This window comes from Coloeus monedula, assembly GCF_965178545.1.
Source record: "Coloeus monedula genome assembly, chromosome: W".
In the NCBI taxonomy this organism is placed as follows: Eukaryota; Metazoa; Chordata; class Aves; order Passeriformes; family Corvidae; genus Coloeus; species Coloeus monedula.
Genome location: NC_138821.1, coordinates 9,898,253 through 9,925,487, shown reverse-complemented (window position 1 = coordinate 9,925,487; position 27,235 = coordinate 9,898,253).

The following is a 27,235-nucleotide window of genomic DNA, read 5'->3' as shown; positions in this document are numbered from 1 at the left end:
CTGGTCTGCCTTGCTTCCCATTGGTTGTTTTGTGTTTCCCTGCATGGGCAAGGACCCTTGGGTCCCGGATTGTAAGAGTTCCTCGGTCCATGCGGCTGGAGAAATAAATCTCTCTGAAACATCTATCAAGAATCGGTCCATATATATTTCTTTTCCACGGGCCTCCTTGTTTGATACATCATGTTACAGTGTCCACACTCTAACAAATGGTGGGTAATGCGAGCAGAACAATCCCCGATCCCTAAGCAACTGATGTATGAGTAGAAACTTTGGATTCCTCTTCTTGGTTTTGTTTTGCTATTCCATATCTAAACTATGGAGGAACTGTGGAAAGACTCTTGGCTCTCAGAAGGCAGCTCCGGTGGCCCCGGCAGCACTAGCAGCCCTGGCAATTCCAACACGGGAGTGACCGAAAGCAAAAGAGAAAGCAAGAACGCAGCGAGACAGAAAACAGCAGCCACTCGGAAAAATGAAAATATCACCATAGCTAAGATTTTAAGAATAGTAAAACGGTATAATGTTAAACAAAATTATGGTTTTATAACGATGTGACAACCAGCAAGACATATTTGTTCATAGAACTGCTATTAAAAAGAATAACCCTGAAAAATACATCCCAAGCTTGGGAGATGGAGAGGTGGTGGAATTCAAAATTGTACAAGGGAGAAAAAGGTTACAAGCATCACAGGTCACTGGGCCTGATGGTGTTTCTGTAAACGGCAGTATATATGCTAAAAATCGTAGTCATGTTAGACAGTATCTCCATTATAAGCCCCCCCTACAGTCTCCCTTTCCTAATCCCACCTTTCCTTTTTACCCTATATCCTACTACCCCCAGTGTATTCCCAATCCGTTTTTTCACCCATGGTGTCCCTCACAAAACCATGCCTTTGCCAATTTTTTCCCCAAAAATCCCTTTCCAATGCTGAGTGGGGGATGAAAAAGGGGGCGGGGGGGGGGGGGGGGGGGAGAAATTAAACCCTCTCCTGCATCAGTTTCCCCACAAAGCATGCCTGGAGAGTCCTGTCTCCCTTCTGTCAGCCTTAATATGTTCCGGAGAATCTGTTTGGACATTTAAAGACTCAGGAGGGTGGCCTGTTTTGTTTTGAAACTGTTCTTGTTATGTTTATCCAGTTGTTTTCAATGTAAAGTTTTAAATCTCTTTTTGTTAAAAATAAACGGGTGAAATGTCGGGGTCCCTTCCCCCCCGCCATGTAGTCGTGGGAGAGGGGCCCTTGGGGGGAGGCACAGGGTTTCCCTAGCCCCTGGTCAGTCTCATTCCCCATTGGTTGTTTTGTGTTCCCCTGCGCAGGCAAGGACCCTCGGGTCCCGGATTTTAAGATTTCCTCGGCAAACCTCCAGCCATGCGGCTGGAGAAATAAATCTCTCTGAAACATCTATCAGGAATTGGTCCATATATATTTCTTTTCCATGGGCCTCCTTGTTTGATACATCATGTTACAGTATCCGCACTGTAACACATTATGAACTCAACCAACATGATGACTACCCCAACACAAAGTAATTAAATTCAAACCAAAATGTAATTAGTACAGGTTTTTCACTTTCCTTCGAGCCACGAGTTGGGCACTACTAATTATTTGTGCCAGTTTGGGCAAATTTGGAGGAAAATATCCTCTGATTGAAGGCAGGTTACAACCATCCCTCTCCCACCATGTTCGGGAAAAAAAGAAATTTTCCTCAGAGGAAAGAGATAAAAACTATTTATTTAAGAAACACACAGGAAAAGGATAATAATGTTAAATAATAAAACCTCTCACTGTGGAGAGAAACCTGGGAAAATTTCAGAGTCCTTCTGTAGATGTGGTCTCTCTCCTCCTCCTTGGAGCTGGGTCATGGGCCCACCTCCAGGTCCTTGGTGGAAAATTCTCCCAATGTGTTCTGATGTTGAAACAGTCCAGAAGAGAAGAAGGGAAAAATCGAAGTCCCAGGAAAACAAAGTTCAACTCTCCATCTCCCTCCAGAGAAGAGGAGCCAAAAGCTGGCTGAAAAGCACGAAGGGCGCTTCCTCCGCTCTTGCTGCTGCAGAAGCAGAGGAGTGTGTACCTGTGTCCTTGAACAACTGCTTTGAAAAGTTTGCTGGGATTTTCCTCTCCCCCTCTCAGGCTCAATTTAAAGCCACAGAAAGGCACAAAATTAATTTCTGGGCATAGAGCAGCGACAGGGGATACACATCATAAAGTCACCCCACGACAGGTAGGCCCAAAGAACTGGTTGAGGGGTTGGGAGAAAACTTCCCCTGGTGTCATTTCCTCACAGAAGGTACCATTTTTAACATAACTAAAAAAAAAATACACTTAGTGTGTAATAGCCCTTTATCCATGTGCCCACATTCCGGAGGAAGTTAAAAGCCCATGAATTCTTCACCTTCTCGACCCATAGGGCAAGCTGGATAACAGCAATGGTAGCCTTAGTCAGAGGACCCATGTTTAGGTAAGGAGTTGCAAAGGGGAAGAATATAGCCACGACCATGTGCCACCTGAACCAGGGTAAGCTAGCCCACATGGTGCCGCCTAATGAGGTTTCTATATTCAGCACACAAAATTAAGTTACCCAGGAACTTTTATTCCTTTTTCACTCCTTTCTCTTTATGCCCTCAGGCCTCACATTGGGCGCCAAGATCTGTCTTGGTTTGAAAGACAGGTGTCTGCTAAGGAAGGCAGAAGCCTGCCTCAAAATGGAAAATGCAACCCCCTTCCCTCCGAATTATTATAATTTTGAAATTAAGGGGCTTTCAGGCAAAGATGTGGGAAATAGGGATAACAGTTCTTTACTATTATATATATATGTGTGTATAACAAGGCAAACAAGCAACATTAACTATGGCAGTAACAGCAAAAAGAACCAGTAACCCAATGCCAGCCTTCTCGGCCGTCAGGCACTTTCCCCTTTGGGGAAGTTACGGTCGCAGCCGGCAGGGGCGCTGGCGGCTCCTGGGAGCAGGGCAGGTGAGATTATTCCCCTGCAGCTGCAGGGGGTGCTCCAGAGAGAGCTCGGAGAGCATGCGGCAGTGGCAGCTTGGGATCCCAGGAAGGGCTGTAAGAAAGGCTTCACAAACTCCCTGGGCAGCTGATCCCGATGCCTGGCCAGACCCTCCAGAACAGCAGGCTGGAACAGCAGGGATTAGCACAAATTCCGGGTGGCAGATGAGATGTATCAGACTCCGGAGATGCAGAGGGAAGCCCGAGACGTCCCGGCAGGCAGGGCGTGCAGAACTACAGTGTAGCAAAGGCTCGAAGCAATGGCAAAGGAATGGCAGGGGCAGGGCAGCCGTGGCCCAGCTCCCAGCGGGGCAGGGAAAGGCGGGCTTGGGATCCCGGGGTTTTCCCTGAGGCACCCAAGCAGATGGTTAAAAGGTCCCTCTTTTAGTGAGGTAGGGTGTTAAGGTCCCAGTGTAACAGCCGCTCCAGAGAGCAAACTCCACTCACGGTAGAAGGAAGGCAGCAGAAGGCAGAAACCTGCATCGGTGACGAATTCCTTCCACAACAACGGCAGCCTTTTTTTTGCTCTGAACACGGGGAGAACAAGAGCCCTCGGGCTGTACCCAACCCCCTTTTCCCAGTTCAAATCCTGTGGCATCCCTGCCCTACACGAGAAAACTCCAGGTGAAAGAGAGTAGCCAGTTGGACCCCTCCCTCTGTGGCCAGGTCTTTTTGTCTCTCTCAAGTACTCAGTAATTTGTCTCCTGGCAACATGTATGGGGAAAATTCTTTAAGAGAAAAAGAAAAAAGGAGAACTCCTAAAACCCAAACAATTAGCTGAATCAATTACAACACACCGAGTTCCTGAATGCTTCTGAATTTTTTCTATTAAAGTAACCATATCTACAATGAGGGGTGAAGTGTGCTTATTTTATTCCCTAAAATCTACAGTCATTCTCCATGACCCATCACTCTTTTTGACAGGCTATACCAAATTATTCCAAGCTGTGATAGTTGATTTTAAAACTCCAGTATCCAACAAATCTTTAATTGTCTGTGATATTTCTTCATGCCCTCCTGGAATCCTATCTTGCTTCATGGTGAGTAAGTTGGTTGCAGCAGGAATCTGCACAAGAGGCATTTTTACTTTTCCTACTAAAATTGTCTGGGCACTAAAATGATTCTTTATTCCAAATTGGTACTGACCACCGGGAAGATTCAGGGTTAATCCCTTTAGAATATCTATCCCTATTATATATTCAGGGACAGGGACAATCATGACTGAGTAAGAGCATTTTGGGAGGTTTCCTATTTTCATTTCTATTTGTGTTTGTAGTGCTACAATTTGTTTCCCTCCCAGACCTGTAATAATTACAGATTGTCCTTTAAATTTCTGGGGGTTCCCATATATTAAAAAAGCCTCATCTCCAGTGTCAATTAAGGCTCTTACTGTTCATGAGGACCGGTTTTTCCAAAAAATTTTAAGCTCCACATGGGGACGCTGGTCTTTCTACACCCATTGCACTGGAGCTTGGCGGTTATTTCAATCTTGTTTATTATGCTGAACTATTTCCCTAGTCTCTTTCTAAGGATACAAATCAGAATACGGTTCCCAATCCACCTTCTACCCTGGAATAACTGATCCACTCATGGAGGGCCCTCTGCAAGCAAACGCAAAATCCCTTTGAGGCTCCAGCGAAGGTGGCGTAGGATGAGTTGTTCCTGGATTGTTTGCCTCAGAATTTTGCACTTTCTTACTACATTTATTCAACCTTCTCCATTTATAGATCTGCCATAATTCATGAGTTGGAACACCATCAAGTTTCTCCCGAGACATACCATCCTTTAATAAAGCCACTAACATTTCCTTACAAGAAATTCTGTTTTCACTCCCCTTAGAGCCATCTCAAGTATCTCGGTTTCCCACAGTTCCCTGCAGGCCCCATTCGCCAAGGTCACCCAGATGCTGTATTTTCTCAATTACTTCATCTAGGGAATTCCCTGTCTCCTTAATCAAGAGAGTCATGATTACATTTTTATATGCTGGTGGAGCAGTCCTAATCAGTTTATTTCTCACAGTAACAAACAAAGCATTCTGCATCATAGAATCGGCATCTGAGATAAAAATGGCCAATTTCATGCCCTCTTCCTTTATTTGTTGTATACAGTCTCGCAAAGTATACCACTGACGTTCAGATCCTGGCCAATCATTTTCTGTAGGGTATTTAGTATTACGTCCCTGAGCAGCCAAAGCTAACAAATTAGTATCCTGAACGTTATTCCAAAATGCATCCTGCACAAAAGAATCCGAGCTCAAAACTAAAAACCTCTTAGAGTCCCCTGAATCTAGGGTTGCCCCTGATGCTCCCTGTCATGCAAACATATCTTCCAAGAGAGGACGGGTTCCCCCGGTCTTTGCTTAAACCATTCAATTATATCATTTACTTCATGCTGAGTATAATCCTCTATCACATCCCTCCTAACATGCTGATCTTTAGCCTCTAATTCCATTTTTTGTTTCCATGACAGTCTCACATCTACAAATTTGTCTGGGGACCCAGCTTCATCAGAATCCATAGAATCCCAAATATCTCCATCCCATTTATCGGGATCCCGCTGTACACCTGCTTCTGCAATCACTGCATCACTTTCTTATGATTCACTTGACCCCTTCTTTTCTTATAATGAGCCACTCGAACTGCAGCCTTCTTGGTTACAGTCTGGTAAGTGTCCAACTTATCAGCAAGCAACTTATTTTGACACTGTAACATCACAATTTGATTCTGCAACTCACACATCTGTCTCTTCATGTGGAGGTTTTTCAAAAACAACTGTTCCTTCTGTTGGTGCTGTTTTCGATGTGCTGTTTTTGATATGCTGTTTACAAAATCCGTCCTCATTTTCCCAAACCTTCAAATTCTTTTACTTTTTCAGTATGCAATTTTTGGATGCATTTCAATACTTCCAGCAGTTCAGCTTTGTTGCTTTCCGCGGTTGGCTTTGCAGTGACCTTCCAAAAGCATCTCCTTAGCGAAGCTGCTAGGCAGGATCAGCCACACACTCACACACGTGTGCATGCATAAATGCACGGATAGCTGCAGTAATATGAGTGGACGGCAAAGAGCTGGAAAGGGCCTCTATACAGAGTTCCATGGACAGAGGTTTATTGCAGCGATGCCATAAAGGGATCCAGGGAAAAAGAAAAAAGACAATGGAGAGTCCAGGTTTAAGTACAGGAGGGGGGCAAGCATCATGGACCAATGATCTGAGGGCACGGGGGCAGTACACAGGTGGGACTAGGAAATGGGAGCCAATGGGGGAGCTCTAGGGGAGTGGCGAGGGTCAAGGGCCAGTGGGGGGAACCTGGAGTGGAGAACTTTTTAGCACATGGAACATATAAGGTAGCAAGGGGGCGGAGGGGCCACAGGCCAACCAGCAAAGCAGAACTAGGGTACATTAACATAGCAGAACAATGCATGCTGGGGGAAACATTTTCTGTTCACCCTAACCTGGGGAGGATCTCTGATACCAGGCACTGTCTTACCAGTGGAGTCTCTTTGTCCTTTGTATGGTAGGCTCACCGGCCACCACACAGCTTCTTTTAACCGACTTCCCCATTGATTGCACAGTCCTCTGACCTTAGCCCACTCAAGAGCCAACGAACTATGGAGAAGATCTTCCCATCTGGGAATTTCAGACAGGACTGATTTCTTACATTTAGATTTCTTACATTTAGATTTAAAAAGCAACATTTTGTTCTGATGTGGCTGACTACACCAATTTTGTTTTGCCTTTGGGCAGAGACAGCACCAAAGACACAGACACCAACTTAAGGAATAGTGTAATTTACTAGAACGCAAAACTGCAAAGAATTACAAAAGGATAACCTAAGCTATGCACCTAATCATTGCTACAAAAGAACACCTATAGTGAATAAGAAAGACACATAATCAGTTAGCCTAATACTTTGCCCCTTCATCCAGATCCACACGTCAGCTGGGGGAAGCTGTCACAGCAAAGGACTGGAGAACTACACCGGATAATTGGGAAATCCCATGCGGTGTGTCTACCTGCAGGCCATGAGGCTTCCAATTTCTCTGTGAGAGTAGCCCAGCTTTTATACTATTGAATAAATAAGCTACCATTACTTGTAGTGCAGGAACATCTGGTTTCATTCTTCTATTGGGTTTCTCACAAAGCCTGGCCAGGGCTCAAGGAGGAACTATGTAAATAGCTAAGAAACTACATAAAAGAGGCTATGTAGTATTAAAGCTAAGCTTTTGCCTGGAGCAGTTGGTGTGTCTGTATGTGTTGTGACTGCCTCAACAGCAATAAAAACATGGCGTCCCTAAAGCTCTTAATTGGTCAAAACTCTATGAAGTAAAGCAAAATTATGATGAATCTCCCCCTGATTTTTTGAATAGGTTAAGAGAAGCTGCTATCAAATATACAAACCTAGATTCTGATTCAGCTGAGGGGAAAACACACCAAGTTCTCTTGTTTATGGGTCAAGCTCCAAATGATATAAGAAGAAAACTGCAAAAGTTAGATGGGGTTCAGGACATAAGTAAATTGTTAGAAGTAGCCTGGAAGGTATATCGGGACAGAGACCCAAGTGACAGAATTAGGCACCGTCCTAGCAAGAGGGTTAGTCAGGAGAAGCCACCTAAGAGAACCTCTTTCCCTATGGACAAAGATACGTGTGCGTATTGCAAGAAAAAGAGACATTGGAAAAGCCACTGTCCGATGTTGAAGAAGAAACCCCCAGTTCCCCAACTCCCATTGGAACAAAACTCATATTCAGAATGATGGGGACCGAAGGCTTCTCCCCCAGCAGAGCCTTCAGTTATAGCCAATAGCCAGAGATCTGCCGGGATGAACCACGCTTCTCATAGAGATATGCTGGAACTCCGTTTATTCTATTGTCAGTCCCATAGTTATACTCTAATTCCCCAAGCACGCATAAGCAAGCTCCATACTATTGGGTTACAGCTACTGTACACGTGGCCTTTAATAGCAAGCGATTGTTTATAGATTAATATGCACGCAACTAACTAACATAAGTCTTTCTCTTTCTATGGTCAGCATCCCCCTCCCCAACATCCTGTTGGCTTGCCACATCATCATTGCTCCTCTCTTTTTTCCCTAGTCAAGGACAGTTCACTAATATAACTTGGATTGTGCATGTATACATGTCCCTGTTCACTCAGCCATTTCTCTACAATAGCCAAGCTGGGGAAAGATGATATAGAATTTGTGGTAGATGCCGGTGCGGATTATTCTGTGTTAAATATTTTAGAAGGGAAACTGAGTCAAGGTACTGTTAATGTCATTAGGATAAGAGGGATAACTGAAACACGGCCGTTGTTCCAACCTTTAAAATTTAAACTGGAGAAGCACTGGTGTCTTAGGGTTACTTTATGATGTGTATCCTATATCGCTGCCCTATGCCCAGAAATTAATTCTTGTGCCTTTCTATGCCTTTAAACTGAGCCTGAGAGGGGGGAGGAAAACCTGAGCAAAACTTGTTCAAAGCAGTTTGCATCTTGTTCAAGGTCACACAGAGACAGAGTCTTTTTTTTCATCTGTGGCAGGGGACCGAGGAAGCACCCGGTTTGCTGCTTTCCATTCAGCTTTTGGCCAGTTTTTCAGTTTCTTTTTCTCCGGAGAGAGACTGAGACTTGAACCTTTTTCCTTCCCTGGAATTTTGGATTTTCTCCCTTTTCTGCTGGACTGCTTCAATATCAGAACACATCAGGAGGACTTTCCACCGAGCACAGAGGGCCTGGCCCTAGGCCAAGTCCCAGCTCCGAGGAGACAAAAGGGAGGACTCTAACACTTTCCCAGGTTTTTTCTCCACAGGGAGAGATTTTATTATTTAGCATTATTATCCTCTTCCTGTGTGTAAATAAATAGTTTTTATCTCTTTCACTTTCCTCCGAGGAAAATTTATTTTTTCCTGAACCTGGTGGGGGAGGGGTGGTTTGTAACCTGCCTCAGAGGATATATTTCTAAATTTGGCCAAACCAGCACAACTGGGTGACTCATCAATTCCTTTATATGCCTAACTCCCCTAAACCATTGCTGGGGAGGGATTTACTGGAGAAATTGGAAGCTGAAATTAAATTCAAAAAAGGAAAGGGAGTACGAGTTATCATTCCAGAAACTAAATTTGTCGAAATTGCTGCACTTTTTATACAGGACAGATGTGGTGAAATTCCCATTGAAGTTGAAAATGCTGTCAACCCAATTGTGTGGGCCAGGGATGTCTCAGGAAGATCCAAACAGGCAGAACCAGTGAGCATTGCACTCAAACCAGGAGCCATGCTGGTAAGGCAAAAACAATATCCTTTGAAATTAGAAAGTCGTAGAGGATTGGAACCTATAATTGAAAAATTCCTCCACCATGAGTTATTAGTGCAATGTGAGTCCAGATATAACACACCAATCCTTTCAGTGAACAAAGCTGATGGTGAGAGTTATCAATTAGTATAAGATTTGAGAGCCATTAACAAAATTACAGAGGACATACACCCAGTGGCAGCCAATCCATACACACTTTTGACCACACTGACAGATGAATTAGGGTGGTTTACTGTTGTGGACCTGAAAGAGGCCTTTTTCTGCATTCCTGTGCATACAAACAGCCAGGAGCTCTTTGCTTTTGAGTGGGAAAACCCCAAAACAGGGAGGAAAAGTCAACTTACTTGGACAGTCCTACCCTAGGGCTTCAAGAATAGCCCAACAATATTTGGAAACCAGCTAACAAAGGAATTAGAAGATTGGAGGAGACAAGAGCCAGGAGGGGTTATCCTTCAGTATGTTGATGACATCTTGATTGCAGCTAAGACCAGATATGTCTGCATCCAACTCACTGTAAGCTTGTTAAACTTTTTGGGACACAGTGGGTACAGAGTTTCTAAAGACAAGGCATAGATTGCCAAGGAAGCAGTAGTTTCCTTGGAACTTGAAATCTTTTGTGGACACTGACAGCTCAGCAAAGAACGGAAAGAAGCCATCTGCTGACTTCCAGAGCCCCACACCATGAGAGAGATGCAAGCTTTTCTGGGAATGGTTGCGTGGTGCAGACTGTGGATACCAAACTACAGATTACTGGTAAAGCCCCTGTATGGAGCATTAAAAGCAGCCAAAAAGGGAATAATTACATGGACTGAGAGCACAAGGGCTGCATTTAAACAGCTGAAACACTCTCTAATGACATCTCCAGCATTGCGTTTACCAGACAACTAAACCTTATGAACTTTTTACATGAGAGACTCAATGTGGCACTAGGCATATTAACACAGCGCCTCTGTCTTGGTTTGAAAGACAGGTGTCTGCTAAGGAAGGCAGAAGCCTCCCTTGGAATGGCAGATGTAACCCCTTTACCTCCAAGTTTTTATAATTTTGAAATCAAAGGCTTTTAGGCAAAGATGTGGGAAATAGGAATAACAGTTCTTTACTATTATATATATAACCAGTCAAACAAACAACAATAACTATGGCAGTAACAGCAAACAATCACAAACCCAGTCCCAGCCTTCTCAGCTGTTGGGCCCTTTTTTCCCCTCGGGTGCAGTTCTGCTCGCAGCCAGCAGGGGCGCTGGCGGCTCCCGGTGAGCAGGGCAGGTGCGATGGTTTCCCCGCGGCTGCAGAGGGCGCTCTGGAGCGAGCTCGGGGAGCACGCGGCACTGGTGCCCTGGGATCCCGGGAGGGATGGAACAAAGGCTTCACAAAGCCCTGGGCAGCTGATCCCGGTGTCTGGCTGGACCTTTGGGAACAGCAGGCTGGAATGGCAGGCTGGAGCGGCAGGGATGAGCACAAATCCTGGGTGGCAGACGCGATGTATCCAAGCGGAGAGCCCCCCCGGAGGCCTAGGCAGGCAGGGCGAGCACGGCTACAACGCAGCGAAGGCTCAAATCAGCGGCGGGGCAGGGAGGCCACAGCCCGGCCTCCAGCGGAGAAGAGAAGGTGGGCCGGGGATCCTGGGATCTTTCTCCGCAGAAAAAGGAAGAACGGCCGAAAAGAACCAGCAGCTTCTCTCTCCGAACGCCAAGAGCGAACAGACCCCAAACCCAGGTGAAAGAAAGGAGTAGCCAGGCCCACCCCACCTCCAGTGGGAAGCTCTTTTGTCTTTCCTTAAGCACCCAGCGATTTGTCGTCTTAGTAACAGAATGGGGGAAAATTCCTTTAACATAAAAAAAAAACTAGACCTCTTAAAACCCCAACAGCCTCGGAAACCAATAGAGGGCTGTGGCCTACTTTTTGAAACAGCTAGACAATGTTAGCCAAGGGTGGCCTGGGTTTTTGAAGGCCGTGGCGGCTACTGTCATCTTGATTCAAGAGGCCCGAAAACTCACCCTTGGACAACACACTGTAGTGTATGTGCCACATGCAGTAGCAGCAGTACTCGAAAAGAAAGGAGGACATTGGCTGTCCAGCAACCAGATGCTTAAATATCAACCACTGTTGTTAGAACAGGATGATGTTACCTTGAAAACAACTTCTGTTGTTAACCCTGCCATGTTTCTGTCCTCTACCTTAACTGACGATGTGCCTGAGCATGACTGCAGACAATCGAGGAGGTCTATTCCAGCAGACCAGACCTGAAGGACGTGCCCCTAGAAAATCCAGACTGGAAGCCATTTACAGATGGGAGCAGCTTCATGAGAAATGGTAAGAGAATGACAGGTTATGCAGTAACAACCCAGGACAAGGTGATTGAGGCAAAGGCCCTGCTGATGCCTTTTCCTGGTCTTAAAATCAAGAGTCAAACGTGGTTAGAAGGGGAAAAGGGATTTTACCTTGGTATTTATTTTAAGGATCCTTAGGCGCATTACATCCAGGTCGAATGCACCTCAGTGCCCACTGCAGTGCACATCCCCAAAAGATATGGTCTAACATTATAGGTCTTGCTAATTAGCATATCTATCAAAAGTTCCCCAATGAGAGGCTCAAATGAGCCCCCCCTCCCCAAGGAACCTTCCCCTGGATGATTCTATCTTAGTTTATAAAATGTGTTCTGGAGAGGACCTTGGGGTCTGGGGCACACTGATCCCTAACTACAAAGCTTCTAAAATGTTTAGTCTCCTTGCTTAACAAACAAGTCCAAGAATGTAGGCAAAAAGCACTAAGAATACAGAAGTTGTAGAAAGGTATAAAAGGGTATAAAAGAAAAGGCAAAAAATCATCATGGCATCACGCCAGCAGATGTGTCATCACAGGAAGCTGAACTGATTGTGCTGACAAGGGCCCTGGACATGAGCGGAGGAAAGAAGGTAAATATATGGATGGACTCTAAATATGCATTTAGGGTTGTCCATGCCCATGGAGCCATCTAGGAGAGAGGACTGTTGAACGCTTGTCCTGGGGTGACTTTATGATGTGCATTCCCTATCACTGCTCTATGCCCAGAAATTAATTTTGTGCCTTTCTGTGCCTTTAAACTGAGCCTGAGAGGGGGGAGAGGAAAAAAACCGAGCAAACTTTTTGAAACAGTTGTTCAAGGACACAGATACACACTCCTCTGCATCCTGCTGCAGTGAGAAGTGTGGAGGAAGCACCTTTCTTGTTTTTCAGCCAGCTTTCATCTTCTTTTCTCCGGAGGGAGATGGAGAGTTGAATTTTGTTTACCTGTGTTCCGGTTTGGCCAAATTTAGAAATATATCCTCTGAGAGAAGGCACAACCACCCCTCCCCCACCAGGTTAGGGAAAAAATAAATTTTCCTCGAAGGAAAGTGAAGGAGATAAAACTATTTATTTACCAAACACACGGGAAAAGGAAAATAATGCCAAATAATAAAATTTTTTGCTGTGGAGGAAAAACCTGGGAAAGTGTTAGAGTCCTCCCTTTGGTCTCCTCGGAGCTGAGGCTTGGCCCAGGGCCAGGCCTTCTGTGCCTGGTGGAAAGTCCTCCTGATGTGCTCTGAGGTTGAAGCAGTCCAGTAGAAAAGGGAGAAAATCCAGAATTCCAGAGAAGGAAAAGCAAAGTCCAACTCTCAGTCTCTCTCCGGAGAACAAGAAACTGAAACAACTGGCCAAAAGCTGACTGGAAAGCAGCAAGCCGGGTGCTTTCTCGCTCCCCTGCCGCAGTTGGGAAAAAAAACCCTTGCTATCTCTGTGTGACCTTGAACAAGCTTCAAACTGCTTTGAGAAAGTTTTGCTCAGGTTTTTCCTTCCCCCTCTCAGGCTCAGTTTAGAGGCATAGAAAGGCACAAAAATTAATTTCTGGGCATAGGCAGCGATATGGGATACACATCATAAGGTCACCCCAAGACACCTGGGACTTTGGTTTTTCCCTTCTTCTCTTCTGGACTGTTACATCATCAGAACACATCAGGAGAATTTTCCACCGAGGCCCCGGAGGTAGGCCCACACTGACCCAGCGCCAAGGAGGAGGAGAGACACCACACCTACAGAAGGACTCTGAAATCTTCCCAGGTTTCTCTCCACAGCGAGAGGTTTTATTATTTAGCATCCTTATCCTTTTCCTGTGTGTTTGTTCAATAAATAGGTTTTTATCTCTTTCACTTTCCTCCGAGGAAAATTTTTTTCCCAAACCTGGTGGGGAAGGGGTGGTTGTAACCTGCCTTCTATCAGGGGATATTTTCCTCCAAATTTGCCCAAACCAGCACAATGCTCAAGGTAATCGAATCAATCATGCTGAACAAATTGTTGCCCTCTCGGAGAGCATCAAAAAACCCACTGAAGTAGCCATCATGCATTGTAGGGGTCACCAGAAAGGGAAAACCACTCCAGAATTGGGAAATCGCTTTGCTTATGAAACAGCAAAAGAAGCTGCAGAAAAAGTTATTCTTGTAGTAATTCCACAAAAAAAGATTGATTTGTCAGGGTTCACTCCAAAATATGATCAGGCAGACCACAAGTTAATGAAGTTTCTTAAGGCTGAGATCACAGAAAATGGGTGGGCAGTTACACCAGCGAATCAGGTTGTAGTTCCACCTCTGATCCTTTGAGAGCTAGCTCAAAGAGAACATGAAAGCACACATTTTGGGGTTGAAAATCTTCTGAAACATCTGAAAAAGGTAGTAATAGGAAAGGGAATGACAGATATTGTACAATCAGTAGTGAGCAGGTGTGAAATCTGCTGCGAAAACAATCCTGATACAAGGAAAAGAGTTGTGTTAGGAGTAACAAAGGCAGGGGATCTTCCTGGAGATTACTGGCAAATAGACGCTGCTGAGTTGCCACCCAAAGAAGGATACAGGTACATACTGGTATTGGTTGACACTTTCAGTGAATGGCCTGAAGCTTATCCCTGTCGCTCTAACACAGCCAAGGAGGTGGTGAATGTTTTGCTTAATCATATAATACCAAGGTTTGGGGTTCCTTTGGGTATGTCCTCAGACAGGGGACCACATTTTGTTGCAACAGTGATTCAGGAAGTTAGTTGGATTTTGGGAATTGCTTTGGATCTGCATACACCTTACAGACCGCAAGCAAGCGGTAAGGTGGAAGGCATGAATGGGACCCTTAAGGCGCAAATTAGCAAAATTTGTCAAGAGACATCCATGACATGGGTTCAGGCATTGCCTATAGCTTTACTGAAGATCCACATACAACCAAGGCGAAGGGATAACCATCAGTCCCTATGAAATATTGTATGGCAGGCCATATCAAATTCCACATGTTCCAGGTGAAATTCACATGAGGGGAAAATGATTTACAGAGATATCTAATGGCTTCAGGTTCCACTTTGGAGAAGCTCCAGAATTACATCGTATTATGTACAGGGATTCCTTGTGGAACAGGAGCATATGATACCCCAGGACAGTGTGGCCAATCCAGGGTTGCTGAGGAAGGACCCCTGAACTGGCCTCAGGCTGCAGGCAGGCCTAGAAGACACCTGGCAGCAAGCAGCCTTGAAAATCCTTGGCAAAGTTATACACTGGTCGGCTCCCCCGCTGCTTAGAGGCTGTCTCGTGGGATATAAGTTAGTGAAAGTAAACAATAAGGCGGAGAACGATGCTCAAATCGTATCGGTGTTCGTGTCGTTACTCTGGCTGGCTCCCCTGCACTCGGACCTCCCCCCCCCCCCCCGCCCCCCGCAAAACCTGGTGACCAAACAGGGACCCGAGTGATTTTTTTCACTTAAATGCCGTTTCGTTTGAATGCGGCAAGACTCCGAATCATCGCATCGGTGTTGGAGCCTGGGGAGCCGGAGCGGGAAGGGTCTCAAAGCCGAGTGAAGCCGGAGACCGGAGCTTGCGCGGCTAAGCGAGGCCCCGCATGTAAGAAGCTATGGAGTACGAGGCAGGGACTCGCCTCCTATCCAGTATCCTCTCTAAGAGAGGCAAGACTGTGAAAGATCGAGATCCTTATGCACTTATTACACGGGCCCGGGAACAAGGATGTTTGAAATGCACTTCACTTTTGTTTTCGACCGAAGCGTGGTGGGAAGTTGGGAAAAAACTGTGGCTGTCCACGATTGAGGGTGGAAAGGAAGGTAAAGAAGCTAAAGCTCTCGGATTAACTTGGAGACCTGTGACTAACACCCTCACAGAAATGAAAGCAGAGAGGAAGCTGGCCGCAGCGGCCATGGAAGCTCTGGGGGGTGGCGGCTCCGGACAGGAAAGAGATGGAGGTCTTACGGAGCGGCGGCCGGAGACCAGGGCGGAGTCCAGGGTTGCACGATTCTTCAGGCTGACCGCAGGTAGACCGATGAGGGGAACAGCAGCACCCGTCCGCTCGCTGCGGGAGCTGCTGGACCCGGCGGGGAAGGAAGTTACCCCTCCGAAGTCTGAGGGAGAAATGGCTGCAAAGGCAGAAGCGCAGGCTCCCGACCCTGGGGGCGGGACGCAGGCGAGCAGAGGAGAAATGAGCGGTCCTAGCCCTCGGCCGAAAACGGCAGTGCGCCACCTCCCTCTGCCGGACAGCAGATCATCGTCCAACGGGGAAACAGCCTCTACGGCTTTGTCGCGCACAGAGACAGAGCCGGCGAGGGCTGCCGGGGGTCAGCCCCAAGAGGAGGAGAACCACCGAGAGATGATGCATGAAGTAATCAAGAAGCTTGCTGAATTGTCTACACGTCAGGATGCGCTGGAGTCTAAGGCTTGCGGAACCACACCATCAGCACCGTGGCGTCCCGTGGACCCATCAGTCAAGACAGCCACCAGAACCCCTATGTTCCCGTTGGGAGAACCGGGCACAGTGCCTACAGCCCCTCCCTTCCTGCGAAAGGAGGTGCAGCTGTCGCCTCCATCAGCCCTGACGGTGAGGACTGACCCATTGAGAAGGAGATGGAATGGAGTTATCTGTGACGCAATTATTAAAGGTGACTGGCATGCCGTAGATGCCCTGGCCTGCCCTGTACTGATACAAGGGGACACTGCAAAGTGGGAACCCCATGACTGAAAGCTCTTGCAGCAAGCCAAGCAAAAGGTCACCACGCATGGCTTACGGTCCGAAGCTACACGGAGCATCCTGCAGTTTATCTTTACAGCAGATGTCCTGTGTCCTAATGATTGCATCAACATCACACAATTGTTAACCCCTTCACAGTTCCTGCTTTAGGAGCTAACGTTAGAAAGTGGGTGGTATACGTGCCCGCCTTGTGCGGACCGTGATCGAAGGTGGAATCAAGAAAGGGAGTTGCATAAATTCTTGGGTATAGCACCAGACACAGAGGTAGAGTGGGGAATTGTTTTTGACTGTCTTGGAACAAGGGCATTGGCGGACATCTTTGATCGGCTGTCCGCCCATTTAGATCGAGTGAAAGCAGTACAGAGTGTGGCAGTGTTAGGGCAAGAGTGTAGCACACAGGTTCGTGTCCTGCGGCAGCATGTGGTGGCCCCCGAGGGCTGGGAAGCTACAAAGCAGCGCTGGGCCCGCAAACATTCTGAGAGGTTTGCTTCTCGTAAGCATCCTAACCGGGTCCCACACAATGTTGACAGCAATCCAAAAGAGACAAAACCTGTGGGTCACCCTAGCTGATTAAACGGGGCAAGACTCCATGTGTCTGAGCCTGGCCATGCCAGGGGACCCATTTCGCACCTGTTTAATCGGGGTCCCATATTTTAACCCACAAGACTTCCGAGGGATGCTAGACAACAGCTCCCTGATAGGGAACGCCACAAGCAATGGGAATTGTTCAGGGCTGATCGGACTCAAGCCTGCACAGCAGCATGCCTGCTAGCAAGGTACATTCTTGAAAAGCATCAATGTCACCATGGGGACACCAGAAGAGTTAGATCTACTGGGTTCCACAAACCAAACTGGGGATGGTTACATGACATTCGAGCCTCCCACTACCAGTCAATTAAATGTTAATAAGCGCCTTTGGGCCACTGTTGACCCTCTTGCAGACTGGTTTGTGAGAAACTACCAGTCTGAAGCAATTTACTACCGAATCAACCTCACGGGTCAAGCCCTGAAGCGCCTCCCCAGTGGTATGTTCTTAATATGCGGGGACAGCGTGTGGAATGGGGTTCCAGCCAGCCCACATGGGGGACCGTGCTACTTAGAGAAACTCACCCTGTTCCATCCAAGCCTTCATCAACTCTTAAATATCACCCACCGCACTAAAACCAGGGTGCGGCGTTCAATCCATGAGCTCAAATGTAAAAGGAATTAAGAGCCCGTCTTTTGGAGTCGTGGTATAATTTGACTAGCATCTATATTTATACCTGGTGCTTCAGCAGCCAGGGTTCATGCAATATTGCATAAACTTGCTTGCTGGGCAAGGGATGAACTAAACATAACTTTGCAGATGCTTGACGAGCTAAGCACAGATGTTACTAGTGTTAGACATGCAGTATCACAAAATAGGGCAGCCATTGATTTTCTACTACTAACGGCCACGGCTGTGAAGATTTCCAGGGTCTGTGCTGTATGAATCTTTCTGACCACTCTGTCTCAATTCACAAGCGCTTCTCTGACCTCCAGAGGGGCCTGCACAACCTTTGGGAGACAGATGACCCTACTGGAGATTGGCTTAAGGGTCTGAGTATCACCAGATGGCTGCGTACCTTGGTAGTAGAAGGCTGCCGATTGCTATTTGTAGTTATATTAGGCTTAATAGTATTTGGGTGTATTTTTTCTTGCCTTAAAGGGGGGCTGCAAAAGATCATCGACCAGGTCTGGGTTGCCCAAAAAGAAAACAGGGGATGTGTAGAGGGATTCCTTGTGGAACAGGGGCATATGATACCCCAGGACAGTGTGGCCAACCCAGGGTTGCTGAGGAAGGACCCCTGAACTGACCCCTGGCTGCAGGCAGGCCTGGAAGACACCTGGCAGCAGGCAGCCTTGAAAATCCTTGGCAAAGTTATACACTGGTTGGCTCCCCCACTGCTTAGAGGCTGTCTCGTGGGAATAGGGCATGAATCTTTGCAAAGTAGATATAAGTTAGTGAAAGTAGACAATAAGGCGGAGAACGATGCTCAAATTGTATCGGTGTTCGTGTCGTTACTCTGGCCGGCTCCTCTGCACTCGGACCCCCCCCCCCCCCGCAGTGTTATCCAGACCCATAGGACTGGACACCCCTGCACATCTCCCTTCCAGCCTGGAGACTGGGTCTATATCAAGTGGTGGGACAATGATCCTCTACAGGCCAAGTGGAGAGGACCATTCCAGATTTTGCTGACCACCCTCACCACAGTCAAAGTCTCTGGCAAAGGACCTTGGATTCACTACTCCACAGTTAAGAAGGCTTCTGCCCCCGAAACAACTGAGAAAACAGAGACTGATACAAACAAAGATGATGTTGTTTGCATGATTTTTTCCTGTGTTTATTATCTACACATTTGGTAACCCTGACTCAGGTTTGGAACCAAATTTTGCATATGATTCTAGTCCAAAGTGTATCCAAAGACATTTATTTGGATACAGAGCTAACAACTGACATGTAAACCACAGTGGAAAGATCAGCAAAATTTGTTTACAATTTGAGAATCAACTCAGCTCTTACATTAGATAGCATTCAAAGATAACACACTGAGCTCTGATTATATCTTCCACACCTTGATTTCATGGTTACCAAACTGGCCCTGGATTAAAGAATTGTTCATAGTTGTTGTAATTATAATTCTTGTTTATATATATACTATTATTAGATGTATACTGCTGTTAGAGTAGATATTTAGGATAGAGTCTCAACAAGGTAGAGGACTTGTCGAGTCTCTAAATGGGGGGAATGATGCCTTAGGTTTTAAGTTTTATATTTTTCAAATCCTGTACTGCCTAGTGTGTAACTCTGAAGTTTCGTGTGGCCTGTTAACTATTGTTCTCTCATGCTGATTAGACATAACAAACCCTCTCTAGATTTGCTCTTCAAGGACACCAGGCCCCAAAATGTGTAAACTAAAAGCCTCTGAAGAGGTGGGGCAAACTTGGGGTAATTACATCATTAACTAAGGCTATAATTGGAGAATTAACCCTGATATGCAGATGGACAAAATTTATAAAAGTGTGAAGAACCCATGACCCAGGGTCTATCTTGGGTGTAGCCTTCTGACTGCCCAGGGTGTACCTTTGAAGGCCCTTCAAATAAATACCTGCTTTTATTGTCTTATTCCTGTCTAGTCTGTTTTTAGGTGGCCACCTCAGGCATCACCCCCACCCAGTGCCTTCAAGATGGTTTTTAGCAGTCCGTTGCACCATTCAACTTTCCTGGCCACTGGCGCATGATAATGAATGTGGTACACCCACTCAATGCCATGTTCTCTAGCCCAGGTGTTTATAAGGCTGTTCTTGAAATGAGTCCCATTGTCAGATTCAATTCTCTCAGGGGTGCCATGCCTCCAAAGGACTTGCTTTTTCAGACCCAGGATGGTGTTACGGGCTGTAGCGTGAGGAACAGGGTAGGTCTCCAACCATCGTGTTGTGGCTTCTACCATTGTGAGCACATAGCGCTTGCCTTGGCACGTTTGAGGCGGTGTGATGTAATCAATCTGCCAGGTCTCCCCATACTTGTATTTGGACCACCGCCCACCGTACCACAGGGGCTTCACCCGCTTGGCCTGCTTGATCGCTGTGCACATCTCACAGTCATGGATAACCTGGGAGATACTGTCCATGGTTAGATCCACCCCTCTAACGCAGCCCATGGGTTCCATGAAGGGTTGGCTGCGTTTCCCTGAAGTGTTCCTGGCCAGAGATCGCTCCGGTGGGTGCAGTATAGCACTCCAGCAAGCTGACCTCTTCAATGGCGCGGCTGTAGGCGTGGACTGTCACACACACACTCAAGCTGGATTGCTTAGCATTACCAGAGACAAAGAGTCAGGAGGGGTCCCCCGTATGGCATTCCATGGATGATGGTTTATTGCATTCTGCCGTGAAGGAAACCACGCCGTGTCCAGGATTTTATACAGGGGCAGGGTAAAGCATCAAGGACCAATGATCTGAGGGCACGGGGGTGGTACAAAGGCAGGACTAGGGAATGGGAGCCAATGGGGAAGCTCTGGGGGCGTGTAGGATAGCAAGCCAATCAGACAGACAAAATCTGTATCGCACCACAAAGCCTGATGGGAGAGGCTTTTCCCTTCTCACCGTAAGCCTGGGGGTGCTTTTAAACCATGGTATCATCCCAGCAACAGGCCTCTGCTATTTTGGAGCTCCCTGGCCTGTTGGCCATCATAGCTGCTGACTCAGCAGCTACAACACCCCTCGGTCTTGTGCCCACCTGTAGGTGGCATCTCTACCCAGATGGCCTAAGGTGCCATGGGCCCATTGAACTAGGAACAACTCTCCCTTGTGTTGCCAATCCAAATGTATCTGTGACACCTCTATCGTTGCAGCCTGATCTACCTGTTCGTTGTTTTGGTGCTCATCAGTAGCCCTACTCTTGGGGACATGGGCATCTACATGACGGACTTTCACAGGTAGCTTCACTACCCTAGTGGCAATGTCTTGCCATTCTTCAGTAGCCCAGACTGGTTTTCCCCTATGTCGGGGTCTCCTCCCCCTGCCATGTAGCCCTGGGAGAGGGGCCCTGAGGGGACAGAGACAGGGTTTCCTAGCCCCTGGTCAGCCTCGTTCCCCATTGGTTGTTTTGTGTTTCCCTGCGCGGGCAAGGACCCTCTGTCCCGGATTGTGGGAGTTCCTCGGCAGAGCCTCAGCCATGCGGCTGGAGGAATAAACATCTCTGAAACGTCTACCAAGAATAGGTCCATATATATTTATTTTCCACGGGACTCCTTGTTTGGTGCATTGTGTTGCAGTATCCCCGCTGTAACACCCCTATGCTGCCAGTTGGCCTTGTTCCACCTTTCCAGCCACCCCTACAGAGCATTGGCTACCATCCACGAATCAGTGTAAAGGTAGAGCTTTGGCCACTTCTCTCTTTTAGCAATGTCCAGGGCCAACTGGACAGCTTTGAGTTCAGCGAGTTGGCTCAATCCATCTTCTCCCTCAGTAGCTTCTGCAACCTGTCTTGTGGAGCTCCATACAGCTGCTTTCCATTTTCGATTTGTCCCTACAATGCGACAGGGACTGTCAGTGAAAAGAATGCATTGTGTTTCTGCTTGTGGCAGCTGGTTGTAAGGTGGAGCTTCCTCAGCATGGGTTACCTGCTCCTTCTCCTCTTCATCAGTGACACCGAAGTTTTCACCTTCCAGACAGTTTGTAATTATTTCCAAGATCCCAGGGCAATATGGGTTTCCAGTATGGGCAGGCTGTGTGATGAGAGCAATCCATTTACTCCATGGATTGTCGGTGGGTAGAGGGAACCTTTGCTTTGAGCATCCACCCCAGCACTGGTAGTCAGGGTGCCAGGAGGAGTTGTGCTTCCATGGCCATCACCTCCGAGTTGGCTTGAACTCCTTCATAGGTGGCCTAGATTTCCTTCTCATTCGGAGTGTAGTTGGCTTCAGACCCTCTGTAACTGCAGCTCCAGAATCCCAGTGGTCGACCTCAAGTCTCACCAGGCACCTTCTGCCAAAGGCTCCAGGACAGGCCATGGCTCCCAGCTGCAGAGTAGAGCACGTTCTTCACCTCTAGTCCTGTCCTGACTGGGCCCAGGGCTACTGCATGAGTGATCTCCTGCTTGATCTGGGCCAGGGCTTGCTGCTGTTTAGGGCCTGTAGTGGTTTGGTCCAAAATACTCATTACTGTTTACCTTCTGTGAGATAAGAATTAGGAGAAACGCAAAGCAGGCACCAAACTTGAATGAATATAAAGAAGTTTATTACCAGACCTAAAAGAAGAAAAAAAAAATCGTACCACAACTTCAGAACTATTCTCCTTCCCCCACCTTTCTCCCTTCTCCAAGTGACAATGTAAAAAGACAACGCTTCAGATGTTCAGTCTGTTTACCACTTCCATAATAACTTTGTTCAGTCCATTTAGGAAGAGGAGTCTTGTTGCTGCCTGTTCTGAGCTCCCCCTCCCCCTCCCAAAGACATGTGCTCCTGCCCATGTGCTCCGAGCTCCTTTGTTCTAAGCGCGGGCAAAACCAAATGTGACTCAGACTCTTTAGCAGTGTCTGATTGGCCAGTCACCCTGGGTCTGCCCCCAGTCCTCCCCTTCCCCCTTCTCCGAATAAAAGATGGTCAAGGGGAGGCTCTGCTCTCTCTCTCAGCTCAGCTACTTTCCTGTGAACATCTCTGGTTGTCTGCCTCATTTGAAAGCTTCTAACTGCAGGGAATTGAGCGAGCAGGGAGCTATATTTCTCCCTCTTTGCTTCTGCTGATGGTATTTGCTCTGCAGCTGATTCAGGTACCAATTTTAAAGCTACTAAAGTGCTAGATCTCCCTTGCTACCTCTCAAGGCTGCTCGAGGCTTTCTAAGGCATTTAAATACAAGCGCTAGCCGGTATAAAGCTGAAAAGATACCTTCCACATTTGGCGCCCAACGTGCTATCTCTGAACTCCGGTTCTGAAAGACTTTCAGGATGTCCCGGCAGCTGTGTTTCTGCTGGAGTTAGCTCTGCACGTCCTGCCGTGCCACCTCTGTGTAGCGAGCTGTTACTTTTTGTGTAACAGTGAGCCCAGAGCCTCAGCCACACCACGTGGTGAGGGAACGGCTGGTAAGCAGAAGACCCTTCTCACATATTTTTTTCTCCGGACCTGCTTTCCTGTGATAAATCCAGAATTCTGGTGAGTATTTCCCTGCTGGTTTAGGGGCTCCTGTCTTAAGCTGGTGCTGGTGCAAAACTTTCTCTTTTTTTTCCTCCTTTTTGGCGAGTAAGGGGTTGAGGTTTGGTGCTGCGTTCATGATGGGATCTGAAGTTTCTGCACACCATAGAGAAATATACCACCAAGTTCAAAGTTACCTTTCTTTAACTGGGCATAAATACCCTAAAAATCTAGTTCAATCTTTTGTACAATGGCTTTTTCAGTACTTTCCTAATCTGACCTCCGAGGACATAAGATCTGCTGAATTTTGGGATAAGGTGGGGAGAAAACTCTCCTCTCTTAGGCGTGCAGGAGACGAAACAGTTTCAAAATTCTTTCATCTCCTGTTACTAAGTTATACTTTGCCGGAGAAAAAGGCAGTACATGAAAAGCCATTGCAAAACCCCCCTGTTAATTCCCTTATACCTTCTTCCAACCCCTGTGTCCCAGACCCCTCTTCCCCTACGCTGCAAAACACAGCTAGAGCAGACTGCTTCTCGGCACAGGAGAGCTATTGTCCTCCTGGCTCACCTGTGTTTCCTCAGCACGCTGCCTTGGATGGGAATCCGGAGCCCGTCTCAGGACCTTCCCAACCCCTCTTGTCCACTCCTTTTCCCCCAGTTTCTAGCCCTCATGTTTTAAGCGCATGTAAAAACCCCTTCTCCCCTGATCTCTTTGTTCCCAGGGACAGCCATTGCCATGTGCTCGCAGCCCGGGAAAAAACCCCTTCCCCTAACCCCTTTTCTCCGAGTTTGTTTGTCTCCAGTAATGGCGGACGCAATGTTCCTTCCTCTCCAAACTACACCTCCCACAATCCCTTTCTCCCCCACCCCACAAATCCCTTCTTGTCCCCATCCCCTCCCACTCCTGCGTCACAACCTGACCCTGCCCCTAACCCCACCCCCACAGCGTCATGTTTCACCCCTCCCTCTGTTCCCGCCCATTGCTCAAGTACCGCCCCTGCCTCCCACAACCCCTCCCCTCCTCCGGCCGTGTCCCCGCCTCCACTCCCCGCCCCTGCTTCCCATTGTCCCGCCCCAGGTTCCCACAATCCTGTGACTGCCCCTCTGAATCCGGGAACCCATGCCTACCAGGAAGTAACTCCAAATGCTTCTACTATACTCTCTTGTACTAGCAATGGAGCTAACCCTGACTGGAAACCCCTTCCTTATTCTAATATTAAGGATTTGTGCAAGGCAATTAAGGCGTTTGGAATGCATAGTAATTATTTTAAGAGCCTTTTAAGTGCTACTTTTGCAACTCACTTACTTGTACCTCATGATTTACTTACATTAATGCAAACTCTTCTCACACCTGGTGATTTTATGATGTGGAAAAAGCAATGGAAAATAATTTTATCTGATTTATTAAAAATTTTGTGGCAAACTCCAGATAATTACCTGGACTTTGACAACAATTATATCACATTAGACCTTTTATCTGGTGACAATAATATGGCAAATCCTCAAAAACAAGCAATGCTTATCCCTCATCCAGTTCTTACTGAAATCACACGTGCTGCTGAAAAGGCCTTAACATTATTACCATCTCAAACTCCTAACTCTCATTATACCACCATCCAGCAATTGCCAAATGAAAATATTATTCACTTTTATAACCGTTTGTGCGAAGCTGTCTCTTCCCAGGTCCCTAATCCTGACCTCCAACAAGCGCTCCTACTCGAACTTCTCCAAGTTAATACAAATGATGCTTGCAAACAAGTCATCCTCATTCTCCCTCTGCATCCTCCTCCTACCGTTGAATCCATCCTTGAAGTCTGTACAAAGAAGGTGCAGCTGAACACAGCTGCTCCCTGTTTGAAAAAAGTGGGGATGGTTGGGGAAGTTGTGGAGAATGCTATGGGTACAGGAGAAACTCAATCTCGAGGTAACTTTATATGCTATCGTTGTCAGAAAAAGGGACGTAGCTCGCAATTGCAGAGCGATTATAACTGCTGACAAAAACTCTTCAAAGACTGTTTCCCCAGGTCAACAGCAGGGAAACTAGCGACTCAACGCATCCTAACATCTCTGCGTTCAGACATAAATAGGGCTGCAGACAAACCAACTTGGACTTCTGGACTCAGGTTTAAGGTAACCTGTGGTAAAGCACACCATTTCAACAACAACAAACAGACTGTAATACCCATCTCATTCCAGAATGTGAACCACATGCCAGAATTTACATACCTTTTTCTTATTGGGGACAATCGGGAAACACCTGCTGGGATAGAGGTTACACCTACACTCATGAAAGTAGATCAGAACGGGTGTTCTAACCTAACCGTACAATGTATATATCCACCGTACTTTATGCCAAAGGGTCAAGTCATTGCACAGGCCATTCCACTGCCCAAATACCTGCCCACAGATGGTCATATCCCAGCCATCTGTTGGACTGAGGTTTTGGGAAACAACAAACCTGTAATAGAATATAAGCTCCGTTACAAATCACATAAAATCAGTATCATGGGAATGATAGACACAGGTGCTGATGTGTCTGTCATTCCATTTGATAAGTGGCCTGCGCAATGGGAGCTGCAATCTCAGGGCATCATACAAGGGATTGGAGGTACCCAAATTACAAAGCAATCCAAACACACCATCCAAATTGAAGGTCCTGAAGGACAAATAGCGACACTTCGTCCGTATGTCCTAGACACCAAATTCACCCTGTGGGGAAGGGATGCCATGTCTCAGTGGGGAACAAAAATTGATATCACCCCTAGACATCAAAATTTTCCCTTGCAGGCCACTGAAGCAGAGTGCCATCCACAGAAATTAACTTGGAAAACAGATGAACCAGTCTGGGTTAACCAGTGGTCGCTAAAAGAAGAAAACTTAGAGGCACTCAAAACATTAGTAGCTGAACAATTGGCTAAAGGAAATACAGTTCCAACTAACAGCCCATGGAACACACCCGTGTTTGTAATACAAAAACCGGGAAAGAACAAATACAGGCTACTCCAAGATCTTAGAGAAGTTAATAAGGTTATTGAAGACATGGGACCCCTTCAACCAGGTATGCCATCACCTTCAATGCTCCCACAACATTGGCATTTAGCTGTTTTTGACATTAAAGATTGCTTCTTTCATATTCCACTCCACCCTGCAGATGCCCCCCGATTTGCATTTTCTGTACCATCTCTTAATCGTGAAACTCCCATGGAACGTTATCATTGGCTTGTGCTTCCCCAAGGTATGAAAAATTCCCCAACTTTCTGCCAAGAGTATATTGCTAAAATTCTATCTCCCATCTGTGCCAAAGCAGAGAAAGCCATCATCCTACATTACATGGATGATGTGCTGGTGTGTGCTCCCAATAATCATTATCTCGAGCAGACACTTAACATGGTGATTGAGGCCCTAGAGGCCAAGGGCTTTGAATTACAACCTGAAAAAATGCAGAGAACAAGCCCTTGGAAATACCTCGGACTCAAAATCACAGAAACCTCTATCACCCCAACACCTGTCACCATTAATAATAACCCAAAAACACTAGAGGAAGTGCAACAGATCTGTGGGACACTGACCTATCTAAGGTCCTTTTTAGGACTCACCACAGAGGATGTAGCTCCTATTGCAAACCTAGTAAAAGGGGAAGGCGGTCCAGCATCCCCTAGATCCCTGACAGAAGAGGCAAGGCAGTCTCTCAAAAAGATACAAGAGCTCATTTCCACCAGACAAGCACACAGGTATCAGCCCTCCCTACCCTTTAAGATTGTCATTCTAGGGAAGGTACCACGCTTTCATGGCCTCATATTTCAGGGGGACAAAGAGCAGAAGGAACCCCTCATCATAATTGAATGGGTATTCCTTCCACTCCAACCTCCTAAAACCATCACACAGCCACAAGAACTAATGGCAAAAATTATCATGAAGGGTAGAGCAAGGCTCCGCACCCTGGCAGGATGTGACTTTGCATGCATCTACTTACCTGTAACAACTGACGCATTAGATCACCTACTCCAAAATAATATAAATTTACAATTTGCATTAGATAGTTACTCAGGTCAAATCTCCAATCATTACCCAAAACATGACAAGTTTAATCTGCCATTCTCTTTCATCCCTCGAGAGATTCAATGTAGAAAACCCCTCGATGCGATTATTGTTTTTACCAATGCTTCAGGAAAAAGTAAAAGGTCCGTGGTCACATGGAAAAATCCAAAGACGCAAAAGTGGGAATCTGACATCAAGGTAATCCAGGGATCACCACAAGTAG